Raw genomic sequence first — 25,908 nt, forward strand, 5'->3', positions numbered from 1 at the left:
GAATACGCAATTCTCAGATGAAGAAATGCAAATGGCAAATAAATACATGAAAAAATGCTCATCATCATTGGTCATTAGAGAAATGCAAATTAAAACCACACTGAGATACCATCTCACTCCTGAAAGAATGGCCAGGATCAAGAAAACCAACAACAAATGCTGGAGAGGCTGTGGGGAAAAAGGAACTCTCCTGCACTGCTGGTGGGAGTGTAGACTGGTACAGCCTTTGTGGAGATCTGTCTGGAGATTTCTCAAAAAGTTGGGATTGGAAATCCCATTTATTCCAGCTATTGCACTTCTAGGCATATTCCCAGAAGAACTGAAAGCATCATACCACAGTGATATATGTGCACCTATGTTTATAGCAGCGCAATTTGTAATCGCCAGATCTTGGAAACAACCCAAGTGTCCATCAACTGAGGAATGGATAAAAAAGTTGTGGTATTTCTATACAATGGAGTATTATTCAGCTATAAAGAAGGACCACATTGAGATATTTATCAATAAATGGGCGCAGCTTGAGACCATACTCATAAGTGAAATAAATCAATCTCACATGTGTGAATACCGAATAGTTTCCCTAATGTAAGTAATGATTCAAATATATAAAAATATGTGGTAATCATGATTCCCCATTAGGTGGCCTTGAAGCCTTATAAAGTTTTCACTCATTAATTAGAAAGGCTTTATTCTGGGCTTCTTGATATGGAAATATTTGAAGCTAGATTATATGAAGTTTTATCCAAATATTTCAAGGAAAAAGACAGACACTATGGTAACTACTATTAAGTCAGGTTATATGGTGGTGAAGTACTAAGTTGCTGAAACAGTCATGCTTTGACCTCTATTGTTATATTGTTATGTCCTGTTTTATCTCAATCTCCCCCTTACTCTTTTAAAAAAATTATTTAGTCATTTCTTATGTTTGTCTTAATTAAAGAAAAAATTTTAAAAATTAGGATATATAAATAGTAACTCTTTTTGATTTCCTATTAACTTGTTTTGAAGTCCTATAATACTCCCACAATCTTGTTTTGACTGATTAGACTCTGTTCCATTCTGTATGATAGTATCAAGTTTGAGGATATAGGCAACTACTTTGAAGGCAATAAGATTCACTAAGATGCCCATTCTGGTTTGACTATTGTCTTCTTTGGAAGTCCTGTAATGTTTACAATGCCTAAGTTTTATTGGTCTTGTTCTCTACTGTTTTGTCCAACTTTATAATATCTAATGAGATAGACAATTCTTTTTAAGGAAACAAGAGACAACGTTGATAACCATTGTTGATAACCTTGTACTCTGTTCTACACCATGTGCTATGTCTATCCTTGGTTTTGACTGACAGCTTTGTTTTGCCATATTTGACTGTATTCTCTCCCCCCCCAAAAAAATAATAAGCACTAAGGAGTAATAAAATCCAAAATGTGTAAATTGTGTTGTAAAAAAGAGAGGGGGAAAAAAAAAGAAAAAGAGCTCTAACGGAAGTGTGTTTAGCAAGTGTGTAGCAAGTGTAACAGCAAGTGTGTTTAGGGGTGTTAAACAGCTGACTATATCAATGTTTTTCGATCATTGAACACAGCTGTTTGCAGTCTCCCTGTTTGAATGTCCACTTTGTATTCTTTGATACTGTGATTTGAGCAACTATTTTCAAGATGATAATATGTAATCTATTAACAGGTGATTTCTTACTGTTATTTTTTTTTGTAGTTCTGTATTATGTGTACCCTTACACTGCTTTGTTTTGTTTTGTGTTTTTCTCTTTTTCCTCTTAAATAAAATAAAAAAAAATGTATTCCATGTAGATGACTGATGTTTAACTGTTAAGTTCAATGGTTGAGGACCCAGTCAGTGGATAAGTAAATAGCATGCCTGGGCCTGTCTGGGTGGGCCAAGGAGGCATGATGTTGTGATATACTTTGTTCCTGGTTCCTTCCTATCAGGCCCTGTTCCTCTGCTCTGTTCCTAGGCTTCAATGAATTGAGCATTTTTGGTTCACTGCACTCTTCTGCCATGATATTTTGGTCTGAAAGCCAGCACATCACAGCTGAATACTTGGAAACTGCAGGAAAAATTAAACCTCTTCAGCTTTACATTGCATGCATCAGGTATTTTGTCCAAGTAACTGAAAAGCTAACCAGTACAAGATGACTCACTAAAGGCACATATTAACTACAAGTTGATCACAAATACAAAATTTTTAAAAATCTGAATAACCAGTTCACAGAAGAGCAACTCAATTGACCAGCTGACAGATTGGTACTGACATTCACTGGCAGTATTAAAGATGCAAATTGATAAAATATTGAAAGATCCCATTACACTCATCAAATTGTCAAAAGTTAAATTAAAATATCACCTATTGGGCATAGGGAGGGAAAATGCATGTACATGTCTTCTATGAAGTATAATTGATTGCTGCATTTTTAAGAAAGCACTCTGACTACATCCATCAAAATTAAAATGATATAACCATACCACCCAGTAGTTACAGTTATGGAAATATGCCTCACAAATAAAAGTAGCAATAAATAATATATGCTTACTACAGTGTTTATTGTAGTATTGTTCAGAGTGGAAACAATGGTGCTAAAAGTCAATGAGCATCAAAAAAAGAAAGAGTCAATAAATGGTGATACTTTTGCCTAGTAGAAATTTATAGTCATGAAGAATGAATTAGAGATATAATTATTATGTGTACTACTAATGAAAAAAGTAAAATTCATAGAAGGTTGTATAATATAAATCCCTATTTTAAAAAATAGCATAGTGAAAACATACTCTTACATGAATGTGAATATAACTGAGGGTGTGTGTGTGTTTATGTTGATGTTGATGGTTAAATGAGTAGAAAGTTCAGCAAGTTGTCGATATGGATTATTTGGGGATATGGCAGAAATCACAAGAGAGTTTTAGAGGTAAAAAAAAGGTAAGTAAACTGAAAGCATTGTTCCTAATATAATTGTTCTGAAATAATTTATTCCCACTTATGAAAATACCATATCACTAATATGATTCTAGAAAACAAAAAAATAAGCTACACTGGTCACTTGCATAATATATTTTCAAACTTTAAAATGTTGAGGGATTATGTATTCAGTACAGTTCTTTCATAAAAATAAGCTGGCAAAGGAATCCCTGCCACCCAGTGGGAGCAAGGAGAGCCAGGGTCCTGTGTGAGTACAGAAGTTTGCAAGGCAGGCAGCAGAAGGTAGAATGTCATCTGTAGAATCACACCACTAGAAGCTGTCTCAGTCTGATCCATCTGTAACATCAAATTCAGGTAGTTCCTTTGTTCTAACAGACAATGTGAGAAGTTTGTATGAACCAGTTTCTCCACACTGACTGTATTATAAGATAATAGATTCTAAGGAGACATGAGTTCCTTTCAACTCTAAAGACTCACAGGAAATTGAAGAGATTTGTGGCTCTGGAAAAGACTGTAATGGAAGAGCTGCCCCCACTGATGGGGACAGGTGTAAGGTTCACTTACAAGGAAAGGATGCCATATGCTGTATCTTGCGATGAGTTAGCATCAGAAGTAAGACAATGTACCTGGTTTAACAGGGGAGATAAAGACAAATAATATATTGCCTCAAGAGAAGGCTTTGTCTGAGTTTTAGAGGAAATTTACATGGTTGCTGTGACCATGAATGCAAAAAGAAACTGAAGTTAGAGAAATTATTTTAGCACACAATCCAAAGCTCATGATGCATTACCAGACAGTTGCAGGGTCTAATGAGGTTCTACACCCGCTGACCACAGTCAGCCAGGATCAGTGAAGAGAGGACTTGAAAACATCTCTGTTAGCATTCATTGTGGGAAACCTTCACTAATAGATCACTTGGTCTTCATAGTACATGGGATTGGACAAGCTTGTGAGATCCAATTCCAAAGCATACAGTGTGTTAATTATTTTTATAGCATTTCCTTGAACTTGCTACAGACACATTTTAAGAAAGCTCAAGGAAATCATCAGATTGATGGAGTAAAATTTCTTCCCGTCAACTGTCAAAATCCTCTGAGTTCTACTGGTGTGAATATAGATGGGCAGCAAATAACCTTGCCCAGCATTAACTGCCTGAGGCACTTGACCAATGACATGATTTTGATTGTCTTCTACAATAACTCCAGGCTGTTGTGGATCCAGTACCTTCTTAAATGAACTGAATATGCTTATATACGCTTTTTCTGCAGAAGAACCCTCATTTCAAAGAGGGTGTATCCATTGCTTTTCAAATAGGTTTGATTATATTGTGTGATATTCTAATAAACTAGAAAGATCCTTTAGGGGCTAATGACAGTGGAAAGAATTTGCTAAATGTTATAGATCATGTGAACACACTGACAATGGAGGAAAATTCGAAGAAATTTTCACTCTTAATTATTTAATATCTTTGAAAAAGAGAAAGTAGATAAGGAAGTTCTGGCTTTACATACAGAGATTTCAGGAAATAGCAATTTCCTTATGACTGATAAAAAAGTTATTACACTATTTGAGGTTCAGAAGAAATCCTCTGAGTATTGATGGATGAACCATACAGTCAGCTTCAGGGTGAACATCCTCAAAGAATCTGAATCCTGGAGTAATATAGATGATAAGAGAAATGATGAATATCTAGATGTTGGTATTGGGCAGGTATCTATAAAAATACCCTCACTCCTCTGAAAACAAGAGATCTTTGCATTTGACATTCCCATTGGAATGTTCCTTACCATCTGAGGACTGGAAATAATTGAATTTCAAACATGCAACACTAACTGCAAGAGTCCCAAAGTAATTAGTGACTTTGTAAAGCAAGTAAATATTTATTAAAACATTTTGTGCTTTCCCCTGCAGTATAGAGTCAATGCACTGGTCTCTACTAAGCATTTTCACAGTGATGGGTGGAACTTCTGCTTCAACTGCTGCTGAGGTGTCTGCCGTGCTAACAACACTGGCTTCTCTGAACTTGCTTGACTCAGGTTCTGCTTTGCTTCTTCTGTACTTCATGAAGGTTTTGTTTGTTTGTTTGGTGCCAGGGATCAAACTCATGGCCTCACATTTGCCAAGCAGGGACTTATACCACTGAGCTAAACCCCGGCCCTTTTATGAAGTTTTTAAGACAGTGGATGGACCTCTGGTGAAACGCTTCTAGGCCATCTGCATTGACCCTAGCAAGTGATTCTTAAGGTCCATATGCATGCTGGTCAAGTTTTTTCTCAGTCCTAAGTGTATTTCCTTCCGGCTTTTAGGACGTGTGATCAGCCTTGGTTCATATTCCACTTCTAGAACCACCATTGTTTCACTCCTATAGGATACAGGATCAAAAGGGTGATAAATATTGAAGAATCTTTACATGTTTGAAATTTATGTAAACATTTCCATACCTGAGAGCAGTGTGTGTTTTTGATTCTTCGATAATAGCATATAATCGCCACACTTTATTGCTTACTACTTGAGACAGCATAAAGACTACATCCAGTTGGACTTGTTTAAGTTGGTTAGAAACTTTTACAAGAAAATATTGTTTAACTTTAAAAATCTCTAATTTGTGAGCAGATTATTAAGATTTAGATGGCATTTTGGGATATATTTATTACTAATGTTGTTTGAGCCCAAAGACTAAGTCTAAGTGGATTTGGGAAATGCTGTTGAGTGATTTTTTTGAGACAGCATTTATTTCCTGTGTATTCTCCATAAAGAAAGATTGAAGTGCAGTTTAATAAAACCACTGATACTTTTCATTTTTACAGTTGTTTGAGCAGCTATAAATCTAAACTGAACACATTTGTTCATATTAGACTCATATCTATAAAGCAAGATATTGTATATCATAGATCTAATCTTTTATACCACACTCCAAACTGGGAGACTCTAGAAGAGTTTCCACCTAGGAACTTTAGTTATCTGACATGAGCTTCTATTCTTTCTCTTTCTCTAGTAGTACAATTAGCCCTGGGGCATTTGCACTGAGTTATGTCCGCAGATATTCTATTTTTTATTTTAACTTAGGATCTCACTTGGTTGTTCAGTCTGAGCTTGAACTTGCGGTCAGTCAGTGTCATCGTTCCAGAGTGCCAAGATTATAGGTGTGTGCCAAGATGCCCTACAAAGATTTTCTACTCTTATATTGAGAATAAAGTTGTAGAAGGGGAGAAACCAGAAATTAATAGACTTTATAGGCAAATTAGAGTGTAAATAAGATCTTTTGGTGGTACCTTTATGGTGAAACAGAATTTAACTTATCTGACATTTCACTAGAATGTGTTTTGTGATTTTTCTTTAAAATAATTTTGTAAATCAAAAATGGTAGTACATGACTGTAACCCTGTCACTCAGGGAAGCTGTGGCACAAAGATTGAAGTTTTAGGCCCAGTCTGGGCAACCTAGTCATACCTGGCCTCAAAACATAGAAATAAGTGTGTAGCTCAGTGTGAGGACCCTGGTTCAATCTGCAGCAACACACACACATACACACACACACACACACACACACACACACACACACACATCATTGCCTTCCTAGGTACTTTAATCCAGAAGCCTTATTTAAAATGCTCTTAGCACAGGAAATGTTATTTGATTATGAACTTTGGCTGGGGAAATTATTTGCTGTGAAAGAATTAACTGTACCTTCAGGGCTGAAGGAGTGGCTACCACAGAGTCATTGCGAGCTTAGTATAGAACAGGAAAAGTGAAAGTTATCTTAAAGAACCTGAATAACTGCATACTAATTTTTTCCCAAGACATCTACTTGTCACTTTCCCACTGATCAACATCCATTTTGTCTTTGCAGATTCCTTTATGATGGTCCTTTTACCACCCCTCACATTTCCACCAGTCCCTCTTACAGAATGGCAGAATCATTCAAGTTATGCTTTGTCTGTTTATAATTTTTTTTTTTGGTAAATGTATCACGGTATCTAACTAAAGCAATAGTACTTAATATTCACTGTAGTCATCCCTTAGACAACAATGTTTATTATTACTTTATGGCCAAAAAGTAAAAAGGTAGAACTGCTGTTACCCTAGATGCTAGGAAAGGAAGGATGGGGTGCCCAGGTTAATCCCAGCCTTTTCTTATCATGTGCTTATGAACTAAGGCTGAACGCAAGCTACTAAGAAATTACAGATACATAGATCACTTTACTATGTAAACTCTGAATAAGGGTTACTGAAAATTAGGTAGCACTTGTTTCATATAAAAAGGTAATCCTTTGTTAAGTTACTATCTTTAATTTTATGTTTACTTTTCATAATAGCAAAATAAATACTACTTAAGAGCAAAATAAAAGACAACTAAGAATGAATACTTGAAACAAAGATGAACAGCCTGACTCTGAGAGTTAGATGAGCCACTGTACTAACAAATATTTCTGCTGGGTGTGGTGGTGCATGCTTCTAATAGGGATGCTGAGGCAAGACAATCATTGTGAGTTCAAAGTCAGTCTGGGCTATATTTTAAATTGAAGATCAACCTGAACTACGTAGCCAGACTGTGTCTTATAAAACAGAGCAAACAAAACAACACCAATGAGAAATGTTTCTTTCCTAGTAACTATAATAGTAACTATAAAAGAGTTTTGTTTATGTCAAAAACTGTATGTAAAAGAAAAAATAGAGGTGTTTCCTCAAACATGCACACATGGAAATTAAGCATCAGGGAATCACACCATTTCCTAAATAAACTAACAAATGCTGGCATGCCTACAGGAAAAAAGGAACTCTTTTACATTATTAGTAGGAATGTAAAATAGTACAATCATTATGGAAATCCATACAGAGATTCATTCCTCAAAACCCTAGACAGAAATTTCGTTTGGCCCAGCTATTCTCCCTCTAGGTACCTTCCCAAAAGTGTTAAACACATCATGTTGCTGTGAAACATGGATAGTCTTTTTTTTTTATCAGTACCAGGGATCGAACTCATCACTGCACGCTCAAGGCAGGCACTTACGCCGCTGAGCTAAATCCCCAGCCCCCATATCTTGTTTATAGCAACACAATGCGTAAGAGCTAAATCTCAAAAATGATCTGTGTATCCATCAATAGATGAATGAGTAAGGATAATGATGGAATGCTACTCTGCTATAAGAAAGAATGAACTTCAGTTATTTTAGGAAAATAAGTGCACCTTGGGACCATAATATTAAGCTAGTGAAATAAATCAGACACACAGATTAAACACTGATTTTTCTTATATGAGGAATTCAAAACATAAACGGAGCAATAATAAATGTAATTTGGAAAGTAATAAACAAATGGGAAGTTTGATGAAGGAATACAAACAATAAAAATAGAAATCCTAAAGACAATGCAGTAACTGAAGAAAGCTGCAATAGTGAGTTTGGTTAAGCACAGAATTGATGAGCTTGCGCATTTGAAACTATCCAATAAGAAAAGTAGAAAGAAAAAGTACAAAAAAGAATAAAGAAAGCCATGAGAAGTAAAAGATACCGTCAAATGGTTTAATTTCCGTTAAATAGGATTCTCTGAAGAAATGGAATAGCGAGAACAAGACCTAATGATGTACTGACCATAAGAAACTCACTTCTTTTCTAAAGACATTTTTATTAGACATAATATGTTTTGAACAATACATAGTTATGTTTAAATATATAGCATATTTGTGTATAGGTATATGTGTGTGCTTTATATGTATATTTTTATAACTGTATAAATAAAAATTAATGCCTAAATGAAAATATTAAAGTGGTGAGATAAATGTTGATATTTAATGTTTTATTTTCAGGATTTTTGGATTTATTAGTATTTGACTAAAGAGAAACAATTGCTATTTAATAAACACAGGAGTGAATTTTCATCTCTCCTCATTAGGTTGCCAGTCATCACAATCAGTGGTATGTACAAAAAAAGATAGTGTCTTTTGCTTTGTTTTGTTTTTTTTTTAAATTTTATTTAAAGGTGAAAAACAAAACAAAACAGTATAAGGGTACAAGCAATACAGAATTTCATTAAAAGAGTAAGAAATCGCTAGTTAATAGATTACATACTGTCATCTTAGAAATAGTGGTTCAAGTTACAGGATTAAAGCATACAAAGTGGACATTCAATCAGTGAGACTGCTAACAGTTGTGTTCAATGATAAAATAAAAACTTAGTAATATGGTCATCTATCTTAACACACCTAAACACACTTGCAGTTGTATCCTTTAGAGCACTTTTTTCCTCTCTTTTTTTTTACAACAACATAGCTGTTTTTTTTTTTTTTTTTTTTTATCGGTACCGGGGATCGAACTCATGACCGCCTGCTTGAAAGGCAGGTGCTTATGCCATTGAGCTAAATCCCCAGCCCCTGGTTTTGGTTTTTTGATGAGATAAGACAGCATTTAATCTTTACATCAGTAATTACAAAATAGCACAATTTTAACAAAGTAACTGGTTAAAGTTGCGTTATCTTGTAACTACTGATATTGTTTGTCTTTTTTATAAGTCGCTAATTTTTGAAGACGGAGAATATTTTGTATTAGAGTTTGCATCCATACTGTATTACCCATTTACAGTGCGTAACAGGAAAAAAAAGCCATGACAGAAAATAAGATGAATATGGGAAAATGAGTTAATCAAAACAGTACATTTTAGTAAAATGAATCTAAGTTTCCACATATGGCTGTAAATATCTCAATAATGGAGCACAAGTCCTAATGAACTACCTGTTCAGATGAATGCTGTAAAGACTTTAGCTAGCAGCCAGTAGTATAATCTCACTGTCTAAAAAACATCATCAATTGGAAAACAACATATGAATGAAGAGCATTTTTATTTTTTAATGACAGTTATAGCATACATGAAATAGAGAATTTACTTCTGCATAATATTTTTCAAAAATTTCAAAATAATGTAATCTTTGGAAAAGAGGCATTAGGAGGAAAGAAGCTACTAAATTAGGAAAATATATGGAAGACCTGAAGACTTTGGCTGCTTGTTATTACATTGCTTTAGAGAACAAAATATGTACAGGGAGCCAGTAGTAAGAATTATCCAAAGCTTTGCTAACATGTCAACAAAATGGGATTCTTTTCACTGTGTGCTCTTGTAAGGCAGCACTAGGATACATGTTTTATTTCGTTTTTTCAGATCAGTAGAAATATCTCACATACTGGTCAGGTTTATCACAAAGAAGAGATTGAGTTGAATTTCCTACCAAAGAAATTATTGTGTCAAAAAGATGTATAACCACCTGACAGCTAATAACAACTTTGGGGATTTTAAAAAGGAGATGAGGCGAATGACCTTTGCAGTCCCTTAAGTCTCCCTGAAGTTCAATAATCCTGCATTTTTTTTTACATCAGCTTAGTGTTTAACCTTGAAACAATGGAGACCTGTACATAGTAGTTGAAGTCTGTGGCTATATTTTTGGCATTATTTTATTTATTCTCCTGCAAAGCTCTTATCATGCCAGAGAACTGGCTGTAATGCCATTTTTAATAAAAATGGATAATCAAAACCTTTGGCAAGAAACTGCTGCAAAGCATTGCAATACTTATGATTTAGTACTAATAAAAGATAAAACACTTTCTTAATATAATTTTATTTTCTCATTCTAAAAGAACTGTTTATGTGGTAATACCAGGAAAGACCAAGACCAAAAGACCCAAATTTTGAAGGAGAAGTTGTATTGAAAGTATAATTCAACAAACACTGAATAGGCACTGTACAGTAGGACCTAGGATAGAAATGTGGTATAACACGCTGGAGGGTCATAAGTAGTGTGAGCAGGTATACAATAAAACACCTATGAAAATAGATGTATAGGAAGCAGGAAAGGAGTGGTCAAAGTAAATAAGACATTGTGAGTAAACTTCAGAAAATTGTGCTTTGAATGGAGATGTTCAGGGGCAATGAGACTGAAGCACAGGGACTGGGTCTTGAATGCTCTCAGGCACAAGGAAAGTGACCCTGGACCAGAGAGACATTCCTTGAAGTGTTCTTCAGTGTAGCAGCTCCTCTAATGAGGGGATTTGTGTAGCATGCCAAGAGTCTCATAGTTATGAGTTTTTGTTTGAGTTACAGCTCTGAACTACCCTGTGTTACCAATGCTGAACTGCTGTCTTCTGCCTTACTTACCTGAAGAAGCTTAAGAAATGAAATATCTTTTAGTATTACTCAATAATATCCAGAAAATAATTAGGGACATGCTCTTCACTGCAGACTTCATTGGGACACAACTTGAACCAACTTTTACTTTGCAAAAAAGTATATATATATATATATATATATATATATATATATGTATGTATAATGTATATATATATGTATATGCAAAATGTATAATGTATATATATATATGCAAAAAAGTATATATATATACGAGTATAATGTGTATATATATATACGAGTATAATGTATATATATATATATATATATATATATATATATATTCTAGCTCCAGATTAGATGATGAGGTAGAATGAGACAGGAGGCAAGGAGGCATATTGAGAATATTTCAGTAGGAAAATGTTGAGTCTGATAATCAACTTTTAGTTATTAGGAGTTAAGATTTATTTTTGGATGATAGATATCACAGTAAAAACACCATGTGTGGTTTCAGTCACAACTAATATCTTGTATTTTGCTTATGAAGTTTTATGTTTTGTTTTTTCTCTTTCTTTTTTCTTTTTTGAAGAGTGATTCTGAAGGATGGTATTATTAAAATAAGACGTATTAACCAGGTTTATGTGAACGTCTTTTACTTAATTTTATATCAGTATGTATTTGTAGTACGTAGTGATTGCTTTCATTGTGAGGAGCTGGTATATGTAAATAACATAACTTTGTTCTTTTTACTTCCCACTCTTCTTCCCTTTCCATTCCTTGATCCCTAGATCCACTTCTCATTTGAAAAAAATCTATCACCTGTCTTTTATTTTGCTCTTTAAATTATTTATACTTTTAGCTTCTCATAGAAGAGTAAAAGAGAAACCATGCAATATTTCATCTATTAAGTCTGATTTATTTCACTTACTATTATAATCTCAAGATACATCCTACAAATAACTCAAATTTGTCTTTAAGACCCACTAGTACTCCATTGTGCATAAAATCACATTTCCATTACAAAATCATCCGTAGATGCACACACAGACATCTTCAAAAGTTAACTATTGTGATCTGTGCTGCTAAAGTTCGATGTGCACGTGTCACTGCGACATTATGTATTTAGCACATTGTGGAAGACAATGAATAGATGAATACTTGTGACAAATACAAATTTTAGTTTTAATATTTTGAGGTTCCAACATGCTAATTTCCATAGGGTTAAAATTCCAACCCTCCATGTAGAAAGATTCCTCCCTGCCCCTTCCCAGTCTCAGCAGCATGTGTTACAATTAGATTTCTTGGTGATAAAACAACTCTGGTGTGAGATGGAATGTCACTATTTTAATAATGCATTTATCCAATGGCTAGAGATGTTGAGCATATTTTTCCATCACTGGACATTTTTAGTTCTGCTGAGAAGTTTCTATTCATTTCTGTTGCTCATTGCTTAATTAGGTCTTTTATTTCTGAGCAGTTTTCTTTCTACTTTTAGTTCTTTTTATATTTTATTTATATTGGTCCTCTATTTGTGGAGGATCTGGCAAAAAAATGCCATTCAGCAACTTATCTCTTCACTCTATTGGGTATTTTCTTTGTTGTACAGAAAATTTTAATTTTATGTAATACCATTTTTTGATTCCTGGTTTTATTTCTTATGCAATTTGTGTTCTGTCAGAGTCTTTCCTAAGCTTCTGTCTTCTACAGTCTATGTAATTTATAGTATTAAAGCAGAGTCAGTATTTCTGTTTTGATGTCCAGGTCATTGATCCAATTTATTCAAGTTGAATAGCTGGAGATAGACATGAGTTGTTATAGTTTGTGTCTATATGTCCCCTAAAAGCCTCATGCAGTCACAAGTGGGGTTTATCAGAGGTGGCTAAATAGAGACTGTGTGATCCATTCATGGTATAATGCTAGAGCCAAGGGCACGTGGCTAAGGGTGTGTGTGTGCTGCCCACCTTAAATCCCTGGATAAGACAGAAAGGATAGAAAGACCTGTGGTCAACACTTGTTGCTTTGTTACTTCCTTCCCACTATGAAATGTTTCTCCTCTGCAATTCCTGTCTGCCATTCCACCCTGAGAAGCCAATCAGTTATATGCTGACACCTCTACAAATCATTAGCTAAATAAACCTTTCCCTCTTTAACTTTGAGTGTCAGATATTTTGTCTCAGCAACAAGAGAAATGTAATTAAGACAAGGGTCTATATTCAATCTTCTGCCTAATCATAACCAGCTTTCCCAGGACCATTTTTTGGTTAAAAGAGCTAGTCTCCTCAAGCATTTGTTTCTGGCCTCTTTGTCAGTGATCAAATGATGGAATGTGCTTGGGGTTAGTTCTGCATCCTCTTTTCTATTTCATTGATCCATATGTCTGGCATTGTTCCACTATAAAAGGATATCTTCTTAAATTATTATAACTTTATTATAAAATTGAGATTTGGCTTTTTGTTTTGGAAAGATCAAACTCGCACCTGCTGGACAGGTGCTTATGCCACTGAGCTAAATCGCCAGTCCCTAGAGAAAGCTGGCATTGTGATGCCTCCTGTTCTGATTCTGTTGCCTAGAGTTGCTTTTGATGTTTTAGATCTCTTCTAGTTTCACATCAATTTTAGCCTTCTCTTCTCTAGTTCTGTGAGGAAATCTCTTGATATTTTAATTGAGACTGTATTAAATCTATATACCAGTTTTGAGGGTATGGCTATTGTGATAATATTAATTTTTTGTATCCAGGAATAAGAATATCATTCCATTTCCCATATCTTCAATCTTTTCCAGAGTAGTGAATTTTTCACTATACAGGTCTTTCACTTCCTTGGTTATGTTTATTCCTATGTCTAATTTTTGTGGCTACTGTGAAGGTACAATATTCCTAGTTTCTTTCTCAGTGGGTTCACCTTTTACATACAGGAATGCCATTTATTTTCATGTGTTGATTTTGTAACCTTCTATATTAGTTACTGCAGCATTAGGTCTCCTGTGAATAGTGATAGTTTGACTTGTTTTCCTATATGTATCCATTTTCTTTCTTTTTTTCCCGCTTGCCCTTGCTAATGTTTTGAATATAGTATTAAAATGAATGTTAGTAGTGCATGTCCTCATCTTGTTCTGATTTTAATAGAAATGCTTTCAGATTTCACCCATTTAATCATAACTGACTTCTCTCAGATTGAGATAAGCTCCTTCTACAATTTTCTTCCACAATTCTTTTGGCATAAATAGATATTGGCTTTTGTCACAGATCTTTTGTGCATATACTGAGATGATTTTTACTCTTCCTTTGATTTACAAGATGTATTACACTTACTGATTTGCATACGTTGAGTCATCCTTTATCTCTGGAGTAAATTCTACTTGATCATGATATCTGATCTTTATATTGACTTGTTGAATTTTGTTTTCCTGTATTTTGTTGAGAGTTTCTGTATCAATGTTCCTTTAAGCTATTTATCTATAAATTTGTTTTGTTTTTGTCATTGTTGTTGTTGTTGTTTTTTTTTAAATGAATCTTTGTGTCATTTTGAAATTAAGCAATGCTAGCTTCCAAGAATGTTTGGAAATATTCCTTCTGTTTCAGTTTCATTGAAGTTTGAGAAGTATTAATATTAAATATTTCAAGAACTTTTATGGAATTCGGCACTGAATCTGTGGGATTTGAGACTCTTCTTAGTGAGACTTTTTTTTTTATTATTGCCTCAATTACATTGTTTGTTATTGAACTGACCAGGGTTTTTATATCTTCTTGGTTCAGTTTTGGTAATTCATGTATATTTGAGAATCTATCCATTTCTTCTGATTTTCTAATGTATTGAACTATAGGTTTTCAGAGTAGATACTGATGATCTGGACTTCAGCAATGTCCTTGTAATTTTTACATTTTTAATTTCTAATTGCATTGATATTGGTCTTCTTTTTCCTTCTTTTTAAGATTGACCAAAAGTTCAATGTTTTGTTTTTTCTTTCAAAGAACTGGCTCTTTCATTCAATGATTCTCAATTTTCTTATTTTACTAGTCTCAATTTCATTCATATGATCTCTGGTCTTTGTAATTTGCTTCTTTCTACTAGCTTTGGATTTGGTTTCCTTGTTTTCCCAAGAGCTTAGGGTACATCACTAGCTTATTCATTTTGGCTCACTTTGTCTTTCTAATGTGGACTTCTATTGTGACAGGTGTTCTTTTAAGGACTGCTTTCATTGTGTCTCATAGGTTTTAGCATCCTGTGCTTGCATTGTAATTTAATTCTAGAAATTGTTAAATTTTTTCTTTGATCTCTTTTGTTACTCCCTCTGAATAATCAGAAGTGTGTTATTTGATATACAGATGTTTTCAAAATTTCTGTTTCTTTTGCCACTGATTTCTAGTTTCATTGCACTATGATCTGGTATGTGATATCCTGGATTCTTTTGTAGTTATTTAAGCAAATTATATGGCCTACTGTATACACTGTGTTCTGTTTCAAAGAATACTCCATGTGCATATGGATTATTCTGTAGTTATTAAGTTCATTTGTTTGAAGGTGTGCTTCAACTGTGATATTTCTTTGTTGTTGTTGTCTATTTACTCTATTTGTGAAGGTAGGATACAGGCCCTCAACTATGATTTTGTCAATACTTTTCTGATCGTTTATGTCCAGTAGTGATTATAAAGTTGGTGGTGTCAGTACTCACTGCATACATATTTATAATTACTACCTCTCCTGTTTAATTCATCACTCAATGAATGCATGACTTTATTTGCCTCCTCTAATTAGTTTTGGCTTGCAGTCCACTTTGTCTAAATATACAGAATATTATTTTTCATCTCTGAATTTTAGTCTATGAATTTTTTTATAATTAAATGTATCTCTTGCATGCAATATACATTTAGATTTTGGTTTTGGGTCCATTTTGCCAATTAGTGTATTTTGTGTGGGGAATTGAAGGCATTTACATTATCTATATTGAGAACGTTTACTGAAATGTATTGTCCTCTGTCATTGCATTATTATTCTTGTTTTTGATTTATTTTTTCACTTCCTAACTGCTCACCCTGCCTTATATATTCATTCCATCAGAATTTTTGGCATTGTTAGCTTCATTATCTCTATCTAGAATATCCTCATGAATCATTATGGTCATGAATTTTTAAGGTACTCTGTGTCATAAAATGTGCTATGCTACCATCAATTTTAAAAGACACATTTTCAAGATGTCTTTTTCTGGTTGAATAATTTTAGTTGTCTAATTTTAGGGCTTGAAACACTGCAGTCCAACATCTCTTGACTGTTGCATTTATGTTGAAAAATCTACTGTAATCTTAATGAATTTCATTTTATAAATGATGTTGCTTTTCCTTATGAGATTTAAAAATTCTGTCCTTATGTGCATTTCTGCAAGTTTGTTTATGATGTGTTATGGAGAATTTCTTGTGTGGTTATAATTATTTGAGGTTCTACACAACTCACTGCTTGTATGCTGAATTCTTTCTCCATACTTGGAAAGTTTCCTGCTATGATTTTGTGTACACAAGCTTATTTTATACCATATATGCTGAATCCTAAACTTTTCCCTAATTCATTTGATCTTTGGTTGGTCCTTTTTGTGTGATCTAGCAGCTGCTTGTTCAGTTTGCTTGGCTCCATTTTTTAAAAAGTAACTCTAAGTCTATGGTCATGGTTATCAGGCCTATCTTCCAGTTTTGGTAATCTCTCCTCACATTAGTTGGTTCCGCCCATTCAGAAGTAATAGCAGAAAACTTCCCAAGCACAGGAAAAAGATCTGCCATACAGATAAGTGAGGCATATAGAACTCTAGCTATTCATAACCTAAGTAAATCTATGCCCAGACATATAATAATCAAGATCCCAGAAAGTCAGCCTAAGGACAGAGTATTAAAGGCTGTCACAGAAAAGAAACAGATCACTATAAAGGAAAACCTATAATAATCATAACAGACTTTTCAACACAAATCATCAAGTCAAAAAGAGGTTGGAATGAAGTATTTCAAGTCCTGAAAGAAAACAACTTCCAGCCCAGATTGATATACCATGCAAAAACTGCCTTTCAAAATTATTAATGGAGAAGCAATATACTTCCATGACAAAGAATAACTGAAGGAATTCATGACCACCAAACCAACTCTTCAAAGAATATTAAAGGATATTCTAGACAGAGATAAAAAATGACCTAGCCCCAGGAGCAGTAGCAGAGGGGTATCACTAAGCAGGACAAACAGTTGACTAGAGGGGAAAATTACACAGCCAGTGTCAGGGAAACAGCAAGGCAGAGATGAGGCAGTACAAGTTGGGCATAATGATTAACGCAGATGGCCTCAACTCACCAATAAAAAGAAACACAGGCAGAGTGAATCGGGAGATGGGACCAATCAATATGCTTTATATAAGAAACAGTTAAATCAAAAGGAAATTCATAGACTGAAAGTCAAAGGAGAGAAAACAATGTGACAAGGAATAAGGAAACTGCAGGGGTAACTTGCCCATCAACCACAGAATGGAAAAGAAAGATATGGAATTTTTATACAATGGAAAGCTACTCAGTTATAAAGAAAGATAACCCTGAGGCTCTTGTAAGTAAATAAATGCAACTTAAACGTTATGTGTGACATGGTTCAGTCACATGGATAAACATTGTGTTGTCTCCCTAGTATAAAAAAACTAAAGGAGATAGTGGGATCCAGAATGTACAATAGATATTGTGAAAATAGAAGGGGAGGAAATGTCTAAAATGGGAAGGCAGTGGCCATTGTTAATTTATTATCATGTTTTAAAACCCTGTATTGTTTTCATTATTCTGTTTAGTATGATTTTATTCTGTTTTGTTTTGTTTGATTTTATTATATTTTATGGCATGGACAGCTATTTCAAAGATACAAAATATATTATGGTAGTCATTATTGATTTCCTATTATCTAGTTTTGTAGCCCTATATTGCTTTCATTGTTTTGTTTTTGTCTTGTTTTGAAGTTCTGTGTCATGTTCATTGTTTTGTTTTGATTGACTCTGCTCTGTTTTGTTTGGTTTTATTCTCTTCAAAATAAAAAATATATACATTAAAACATGTCTTTAAAATTTCACTCTTTTATCAAGGCCTGCTATTAGAAGGAATTGTACTGCTATTGACAGTTAATTTGGAATGTGAAGAGAGGGAGGAAGGAAAAAGAAGAAGAAAAGAGACCGGTAAGTCATCAAAAAAACAGAGAAAAAATGTTACTTGGTTAAAAGCAAATTGGAGGTCAGACATTATTGAAAATATTTTCTAGAGTTCCAGAGGCCCCACGGCCTGGGTTAAGTGCCCCACACACTCTCACCCAAGCCTAGCCTGTTCAGGACCCTTGAGCCTTCCAGGTGCAGTGAGGTAGCTAGGCAGGTCAGAGGCGCCTACATCCACCTCCCCATTCTGGCTGGGCTTGGAAAACTGTGGAGTTCCGTAAGCAGGCAGGTGCACACTGTCCCCAGAGCCCAGCCTATATGGGACTGCAGAGTTCTAAGCAGGCAGGTGAGTGCCACGGGTTCCAGAGGCGCATTAGCCTTGGGGAACTGGGTGCCAGAATCCCAGGAGCTGCGAACATAGAAGTGAATTTCCAACAGACCCTGAGGAAGTTTTCACATAACACTTGAAACAAAGAAATATAGGAAAATGACAAAACAAAAGACCAAATTACAACCTCAGAGCTCCAGCCCATCTCAAGAAACCCTAGGAGAAATGTATATAGAAGAAAATATATGCCATGCATCTCAAATAACAGACATAATAGCTACTGAAATAAACAAGCAAATCCAGGAAGCTTTAAAGGAATTCAAACCCAAAATAATCTCCCAGGTAAAAGAAGAAATGATAAAAGAAATGAGATTCTGAATATATCTAAAGAAAACACAGTTAAAAAATTGGAGGAGCTAAACAAAAAGATAGAATCCCTAGATGAACAATATAGGAAACAAACAGAATACACAAAGCAGATGCACAGAGATATACAGGAAATCAAAAACTCCACTGAAGGCTGTAAAAACCACCTTAATGAAAGTGAAGATAGAATTTCAGACCTTGAAGACAGGATTGCAGCTAGTGAACAGGAAAGGAAAGATCTTTTAAAAATAACTAAGAATTAGGAAATAACAATTCAACAACTGCAAGATGATGCAAAGAAAAACAACATAAGATTGATAGGGATTAATGAAAAAGAAGGGACAACATAAAGGACGTCAAGAAGATCTTTAGAGAAGTAATAGCTGAAAATTTCCCAAGCATGAGATCAGAAACTGACATCAGGTTTGGTGAAGCCTATAGAACTCCAAATAGTCATAACCAAAATAAAACTACACCCAGACACATAATAATCACCATCCCAGAAATCCAACACAAGAAGAGATTATTAAAAGCTGTCAGAGAGAAAAGACAGATCATTTATAAAGGAAAACCTATCAGAATCACAGCAGAGTTCTCAGCACAAACAATAAAGTCAAGAAGAGCATGGAGGGAAGAATTCCAGATTTTAAAGCAAAGTGATTTCCAACCTAGACTGATGTACCCTGAAAAACTATCATTCAAATTCAATAGTGAAATAAGATACTTCTGTGACAAAGAAGCTGAAGAACTTCATGAACACCAAGCCAACCCTGCAAAAAATATTGAGAGACAGTTTAGATACACAAAGGGAAAAATGACTAAGCAAAGAAGAAAATTAAACAGAACAGAAAGATAAAGCAACAGCAGAAAGATAACATGTCAACAATAAACCAACATATAACAGTTATAACCATTAATGTAAATGGTCTCAATGCACCAATTAAAAGAAACAGACTGGCAGAATGGATCAAGAAAAAAATCCAACCATATGCTGTTTACAGGAAACCCATCTAACCCAGAAGGATAGTCACACACTGAAAGTCAAAGGATAGAAAACGATACTTTATGCAACAGGAATCCAAAAGAAAAGCAGGAGTAGCCCTTCTGTTTGCAGACAATGTGAACTTTAAACCAACAACGATCAGAAAGGACAAAGAAGGTCACTACATACTCGTTAGGGGAAAACTCCAAGAGGAAGAGATAACTATCTTAAATATATATGCACCAAATTCCAGAGCACCCAGTTATATATAACAACTATTAACAGAAATGAAAAACCAAATTAGCAGTAACACAATTGTAACAGGAGAGCTTAACACACCATTGACATCAAGGGACAGATCAACCAGACAGAAAATGAGCAAAGAAATAACAGAACTGAATCACATCTGTGAACAAATGGACTTGATAGACATATACAGAATATTCTATGCAACAACATCAGAATACACTTTCTTCTCAGCAGTACATGGCTCATTCTCTAAAATAGACCATATGTTAGCTCACAGAACATATTTAAATAAATGCAAAAGAGTTGAAATCATCCCTTGCATGTTATTGGATCATAGTGCATTGAAATTAGAAATTAATGATAAAATCTGCAAAAATCCCACAAACACATGGAAACTGAATAACACACTCTTGAGTAATCAGTGGGTCACAGAGGAAATTAAACAAGAAATTAAACAATACCTACAAGAAAATAAAAATACAGATACAACTTACAAGAATCTGTGGGATGCAATGCAAGCTGTCCTCTGAGGAAAATTTATTGCACTGAGTTCCCAATCAGGAAAACAGAACAAGTACAAATAAATAACCTGATGCTACACCTCAAACAACTAGAAAAAGAAGAGCAAGTCAAGCCCAAAACCAAAAGAAGAGAGGAAATTATAAAAATCAGAGCAGAAATCAATGCAATAGAGACTAAGAAAACAATCCAAAGAATCAACGAACCGAAAAGTTGGTTCTTTGAAAGAATAAATAAAATAGATAAGCCCCTAGCCAACCTTATTAAAAGAAGGGAAGAAAAAGTTCAAATTCATGCAATAAGAAATGAAAAAGGTGAAATCACTACAGACTCTACAGAAATACAGAAGATCATCGACACTTATTTCGAAAACCTCTACTCCCAAAGGTTTGATAATACAGAAGAAATAGAAAGATTCTTAGAAACATATGAAGTACCAAAGCTAGATCATGAGGATGTAAAACTGCTGAATAACCGAATCTCTATTAATGAAATTGAACATTTATTTAAGTCTACAAAGAAGAGCCCAGGCCCAGATGGATTCACTGCAGAATTCTACAAGAAATACAAAGACCTAATGCCAACACTCCTCAAACTACTCGATGAAATTGAAAGAGAAGTAATCCTTCCTAAGTCATTCCTGGAAGCAAATATTACTCTAGTACCAAGCCTGAGAAAGACCCGACTAAAAAAGAGAACTATAGACCAATCTCCCTAATGAACACAGATGCAAAAATTCTTAATAAAATATTGGCAAATAGGATGCAGCAAATCATCAAGAAGATTAACCACCCTGACCAAGTAGGATTCATCCCAGGCATGCAGGGATGGTTCAACACACGTAAATCAATAAATGTAATCCACCATATCAATAAAGCCAAATGTAAGAATCACTTGATCATTTCTATAGATGCAGAAAAAGCTTTCAATAAGGTCCAACATTCATTCATGATAAGAACTTTACAGAAAATTGCAATAGATGATCTTTACCTCAATATGATAAAGGCCATCTATGACAAACCAACAGCCAGTATCACCCTAAATGGTCAAAAATTGAAAGCCTTTACTTTAAAATTAGGAAGAAAACAAGGATGTCTTTTATCACCAATCCTATTTAATATAGTACTGGAAGTACTAGCCAGAGCAATTAGACAAGAGAGAGAAATAAAAGGGGTAAGGATAGGAACAGAAGAAGTTCAATTCCATTGTTTGCAGGTGACATGATACTCTACATAGAAGACCACCTAAACTCCATTGAAAGACTCTTAGATATAATAAATAAATACAGTAATGTAGCTGGATACAAAATCAATACTCAGAAATCAATAGCATTCCTATACACTAACAACAAAATCACTGAGAGAGAAATAAGAGAAGCCACACTCTTCACACTAGCAACCAAAAAAAAAAAAAGAAAGAAATATTTAGCAATTACTCTTATGAAAGAAGTAAAAGAACTATACAAGCAAAATTATAATACACTGAAAAAAGAAATTGAAGATGATCTCAGAAAATGGAGAGGCATCCTTTGCTAATGGATAGGAAGAATAAACATTGTGAAAATGATCATTCTCCCAAAACTGCTGTTATACAGATTCAGTGCAACACCAATAAAAATATCATCAACATGCCTTATAGATCTAGAGAAATCACTCCTAAAATTCATCTGCAACCAGAAAAGACCTAGAATAGCAAAGGCAATTCTAAGCAGCAAAGGCAAGGCAGGAGGCATCACAATCCCTGACTTGAATTTATACTACAAAGCAACAGTAGTAAAATCAACATGGTACTAGAATCAAAACAGAGGTGAAGATAAGTGGATTAGATTAAAAGATACAACCACAACTACAAACACACTCAACCACCTTCTCTTTGATAAAGGAGCCAAGCAGCTTCACTGGAAGAACGACAATCTTTTTAATAAATGTTATTGGAAAAACTGGCTCTCCATTTGCCGAAAACTAGAACTAGACACATGCCTATCACCATGTACTAAATTAAAATCTAAATGGATCAAAGATCTGAATATTATAACAGAAAAACTAAATCTATTGAAAGACAAAATGGGTAGAAACCTTGAAGGCATAGGAGTAGGTAGAGAATTCATGAACAAGACTCAAACCGCATTGGAAATACTTTCCAGAATCAATAACTGGGACCACCTCTTATTAAAAAGTTTCTGTATGCCAAAAACAGTCTCCAGCATAGTGAAAAGAAAACCCACAAACTGGTAAAAGATCTTAGTGAACTCCCCCTCAGACAAGGGACTTTTGTCTAAAACATATAAAGAATTAAAAAAAAAAAAAAACTCAGACCCCCAAAATGCAAAGATCCAATCCAAAAATGGGCATCTGAGATGAATACACAATTTTCAGATGAAGAAATACAAACAGCAAGTGAATACATGAAAAAATGTTCATTATCATTAGTCATTAGAGAAATGCAAATTAAAACCACACTGAAATTCCATCTCACTCCTGAAAGAATGGCCAGGATCAAGAAAACCAACAACAAATGCTGGTGAGGCTATGGGGAAAATGAACTCTCCTGCATTGTTGGTGGGAGTGTAGACTGGTACAACCTTTGTGGAGGTCAGTCTGGAGATTTCTCAAAAATCTGGGTGTGGAAGTCCCATTTGTTCTAGTTTTTCCACTTCTTGGCATATTCCCAGAAGAACTGAAAGCATCATACCACAGTGATATATGCGCACGTATGTTTATAGCAGCACAATTTGTGATTGCCATATCTTGGAAACAACTCAAGTGCCCATCAACTGAGGAATGGACAAAAAAGTTGTGGTGTTTTTATACAATGGAGTACTACTCAACTATAATGAAGGATCACATTGTGATATTTATAAATAAATGGGCACAGCTTGAGACCATACTCTTAAGTGAAATAAATCAAACTCGCTATGTGTTAATACTGAATAGTTTCCTTAGTGTAAGAAATGATTCAAATATATAAAAGTATGTGGTAATCATGATCCCTCATTATGTGGCCTTAAAGCCTTATGAAGTTTTCACTTATTAATTGGAATGGCTTTATTCTGGGATGCTTGATATTACTCCCTGTGATGAAATGAACAGCTATTTTGAAGAAAACAAGACATCATAACAGGTAGTGCTGATTTAATATCATCTTGTTTTAAAGCCCTACCAAACTATGGCTCTTCTGTCTCCATTGGTTTTATCATGTTCTATCTTGCTGTATTTTATTATATGTGATAGTATATACAAAAATTGTTATAGACAAAGAGATAATATAGAAAGCATTGTTCGTTTTCTGTTAGCTGGTTCTAAATACCCTACAATACTTTCATCCACTTGAATGGTTTTACACTGTCTTGATACTAAGTTATATTCAAATATTTCAGTGAAAAAGACACTATGGTAACTACTATTAAGTCGGGTTATTTGGTGGTGAAGCACTAGGTTGCTGAAATTGTCATGCTTTGACCTATATTGTTATGTTGTTATGTTGTCTTTTATCTCAATCTCTCCCTTATTCATTAAAAAATTATTCAGTTATTTTTTATTATTTTTTAATTAAGGGGAAAAATAAAAAAATAGCAGGATATATTATAGTAACTTTTTTGATTTCCTGTTAACTTGATTTGAAGTCTTGTATTATTCCCACTATCTTGTTTTGACTGATTAAACTCTGTTCCGTTCTGTTTGATAGTATCAAGTTTGAGGGTATAGGCCACTACTTTGAAGGCAATAAGTTTTGCTATGATGCCCATTCTGGTTTGACTATTATCTTCTTTTGAAGTCCTGTAATGTTTACAATGTTTAGGTTTTATTGATCTTGTTCTGTACTGTTTTGTTCAACTTTATAATACCTAATGATATAGGCAATTCTTTTTAAGGAAGCAAGAGGCATTTTGATAACCATTGTTGATAACCTTGTACTCTGTTTTTACATCATGTGCTATGTGTACCCTTGGTTTTGACTGACAGCTTTGTTTTGTCATATTTGGTTTTATTCTCTTCCCCCCAAAAAAGTAATAAGAACTATGGGCGTAATAAAACCCAAAATGTTTAAATTTTGTTGTAAGAAAGAGAGGGAAAAAAAGCGCTCTAAAGAATACAACTGCAGGGGCTGGGGATTTAGCTCAGCGGCATAAGCACCTGCCTTGCAAGCAGGCAGTCGTGAGTTTGATCCCCGGTACCGATAAAAATGAAAAAGACCAAAAAAAAAAAAAAAAAAAAAATACAACTGCAAGTGTGTTTAGGTGTGTTAAGATAGATGACTATGTTAATGTTTTTGGTTGGATCACTGAACACAACTGTTTGCAGTCTCACTGTTTGAATGTTCACTTTGTATGCTTTGATCCTGTGACTTGAGCAACTATCTCTAAGATGATAATGTGTAATCTATTAACTGGTGATTTCTTACTTTTTTTTTTTGTAGTTCTGTATTACTTGTACCCTTACACTCTTTTGTTTTTTCTCTTTTTCCTTTTAAATAAAATTTTAAAAAATAAAATACTTTCTAGATGAATTAAAGAGCTATTAGTGAGGGGGTTGCGAGAAAGGTTTGGGAGTGGGAGGAGAAATGCAGAAAAAGGAAAGTATAATTAGAGGCTGAGTGAAACAGGGGATTTTGGAGCCTCTTACTATATTGGTAGGTTATGTTTGTATCCTCTAATACATCTTTAAAAGTAGCATTTAAGTTAATGCACTGGTTAATCCTTAGTTTTTTGCACATATTCAGGCACCTCTCATAAATGAAAGGTCTTAGATGAAAGGTCTAAAATTCAGAACCAATATAAGGGACTAAGAAAAGGAAAAGAAAAAAGAAAAAAGAAACAAGGTGGTAAAAAAGAAAAAGGAAAAATGGAAAACAACAGCGATGAAGAAAACATTAATATATAATAAAACATTTATACAATACTATATAATGAAATTTTGTTATATAATAAAAACAAAAGACTCATAACATAAAAAAAAAAAACTCTCTTGTAGCTGCAAGTGCACTAAACTAAGGTTTCATTATTGTCCCATTTACCCTGTCATGTGAGTTCAACTGAAGATCTCTGAGCTGCACCCCATACCCAGCTCCATGCATTTTTTAATTGCTGGTCCATGCATAAGGAGTACTGCCTTCCCAACTGTCTCCTGTGCCAGTCTTCTAGCTGAAACCAGTGCTCTATGTCTGCCTAAATGTTAGCCTCTTCCTCTGACCCAGGTTTCAATTCTCTAAGTTAATTTGGAAGGGGAGAATATTGTATAATTGGCCTTACACTACATCATCTGCCAACTTCTTC

General features: G+C 34.4%; 1 pseudogene; it reads left to right on the forward strand.

The window, feature by feature from the left end:
- The first annotated feature begins 3,216 nt into the window (after positions 1-3,216).
- LOC100718442 (phospholipase DDHD2-like) overlaps positions 3,217-25,908 on the forward strand; it is a 51,633-nt pseudogene continuing 28,941 nt past the window's right edge.

This window comes from Cavia porcellus, unplaced genomic scaffold, assembly GCF_034190915.1.
Source record: "Cavia porcellus strain 051 isolate PalLab524CR breed Dunkin Hartley unplaced genomic scaffold, mCavPor4.1 scaffold_16, whole genome shotgun sequence".
Taxonomy (NCBI): domain Eukaryota; kingdom Metazoa; phylum Chordata; class Mammalia; order Rodentia; family Caviidae; genus Cavia; species Cavia porcellus.